This window comes from Abramis brama, assembly GCF_963993115.1.
Source record: "Abramis brama genome assembly, chromosome: 7".
Classification (NCBI taxonomy): Eukaryota; Metazoa; Chordata; class Actinopteri; order Cypriniformes; family Leuciscidae; genus Abramis; species Abramis brama.
The window spans coordinates 27,355,478-27,357,992 of record NC_139969.1 but is presented as its reverse complement, the minus strand read 5'-3'; the positions used below and the strand labels follow the sequence as shown (position 1 = coordinate 27,357,992).

General features: G+C 36.5%; 1 protein-coding gene across 1 annotated transcript in view; it reads left to right on the top strand.

Moving 5' to 3' along the window:
• Positions 1 to 1,879, top strand: part of slc44a5a (solute carrier family 44 member 5a) — an 83,237-nt gene extending 81,358 nt beyond the window's left edge. The window contains exon 22 of the mRNA XM_084120813.1: positions 1 to 1,879. This exon is cut by the window's left edge and continues 504 nt beyond it. The gene's annotated coding sequence lies outside the window, so the exon portion shown is untranslated.
• Positions 1,880 to 2,515: the final 636 nt, after the last annotated feature.

Genomic DNA, 2,515 nt, shown 5'->3' with positions numbered 1-2,515 from the left:
TGGTTTTACAGCTAAAACGACATTAAAATGGTTTTCACACAATCCCTGCAGGACTTCCCCTTTTAAAAAACAATGCACTCATTGGTAAACAGCATCCCATTTGAGATTTAATCATCCAAATATTTTGCTCAATGTAAATTTAAAACATATATTGAAGGAATTTTTTCAGGCTTAATTTAATACAAGTTCAACTCAATCCATCGCATTTGTGACATTGTTGATTACAACAAAAAGGATTTCAATTTGTCCCTCGTTTTCTTTTGGAAAAAGTAACTGTGCAATGAAAGTGAATGGGCCCATATTTGGTGTATTTGTAAAACTTATAGTTTTATACAAGCACTTACATTAATTCTTATGTTGTAACATCATTCTTTTGTCATTTAAGGGTTTATGGCATTGTATATACACACATTCTGGCATCATGTTAACACACGTCTTGTGGATATCCTATTGAAACAGCAAGTATTTTAATGTTTGTGCACTCTAACCCAGATTTTGGCTTATTTAAAGAAGAGAAGGGACAGGTGGACATTCATTTTTGTTATTATATCAACACTGTCACAAACGCTGTCGATTAACTGAACCTTCAGCATTGCAGTTGTTAGATGGACAAAACACTCGTGTATAAAAACTAGGGCTGCATCTGAAATCGCATACTTCACTACTATATAGTAGGCAAAAACAGTTTGTGTTAAAAAATAAATATGTCCAACTTCAGTACTCATAAAAGAGAGGCAGAGAGCTGCTTCTTCCGGTGAGATTTTGAAGTGTGCATGCGATGGACACTTTACTATCCCATGAGGCCACGGGAGAGGATTTATGAATGGCAGTGAAGCGACGCAACTGACGCTGGTAGGTCACATGATAATGACAACATGGCGAATGTAGTATGTCCTGATTACAGAGCATACTTTTTTAGCACTTGTGAAATAACTTACTCAAAACAAGTACGTACTCATTATATAGAGTATGAGTATGCGATTTCGGACGCAGCCTAGGCATCTCTTATCTTAAGGCAACATTCTTTCTTTGAGCTCTAGGCGTTCAGTCTGGTTTTCTTGAAACCCTCATCACTGAATTTAAAGCAAAATGTACAGTAAATAATGTAACAAGTCTTCCAGATCATTCGATAATATTTTCGGTTCAATGAAACGCTCCTCTGAATGTGACGCACAGGCAGAAGAATTCATTAAAATTTAATGGTGATAATTAATGAACGTCTCTTACATTGTCATGTCGAAATGCAAACCGTGGTTTATTTCCATGTAAATAATGAACACATCACTACTCGTATGTGTGCCGTGCCACTGTATTTGGGACTCAAGAATGCATGTCAGTTTTCCCTGCTCAAAATACTTCAACAGATGGTTAACGTGAGGTTTGGAAGACTTTAAAAAGCACTCTATATCTGAAATCAGCAAAGGGCTTTCATAGCGTTTTCTTTTCCGTGTAGTTGAAGTGATTGGGAGTCGTCTGGCTTGCAGAAGGACAGTAGACAAAGTGCGTTTCTAAATGCTTCCTTCAGGACCGGCGAGTGAGATTGAGAGAAGAATAAGCACTTCTACTCCTGTAACAATTTATTTCCTGAAGAAGATAAAAGAACCAAACCATTGTGTTTTGTTGGTCCCCTTTTAAGGATCTTTTTGAGAATAATTGGAAATATAAAAGAACTGTCCTTCTCAAAGAAGTCATTTAGGTTTATTTGTACTGTGAGATACAAGATTAAAGTGCTATGGTTTTATAATCCTAGATTAAAACACTTTTGTAATGTTGTAGGAGTGGGTATTTATTGTATTTGTACTTTTGTACCACAAAATGGAATTGTGATTTTTTTTTAATATATATACATATCTAAATGAATAAAACTATTTAAAGAATACCTTCCCTGAATGACTTCCCTCAGGTCCATTTTGCACCTTACAAATATCTCAAAGGCATTTTCTTTCTTTATCCCGAGTAGTCAAACAATACGGCGCAGCTGTGATGAATCTCTCACTAATAAACATCATTTCTCAGGATTTAATTCCCTTTATTAAACTGCCATTGAAATGCATTAAAGCTTCAACACTGCCAATTTTTGTAAAAGGCGTTTTGTGGATCTCTCATCAAAAACCATTAGCAGACTATACACTTAACCCTAAAGTGATAGTTTAACAGTAACGAATGCCTTCCAAGTAACATAACACCAGAGTAAACGGAAATCGCTCTGTTTGGGATAAGTTAAACACAAAGACATGCACGTATAAGCATCCTTATGTCTACTTCCAGCTCTAGACCTGGAGGAAAATGATGGATCAGCTGCTCGACCCTTTTACGCGAGCAGCTCGCTGAGAAAAATCCTCAGAAGAACACGGGAAATAAACAGCCGTCGTCCTGCTGCATACGATCATAGCGGCAGCTACAAATTATTCACTGATTTATTATGTTCAATGCAAGGATTGATGGCTTTGCAAACTGCATCTTTAGATCTATACCAAAATTGGTCAGTCACAAAGAAACCAAAGTTGTGGAGCAT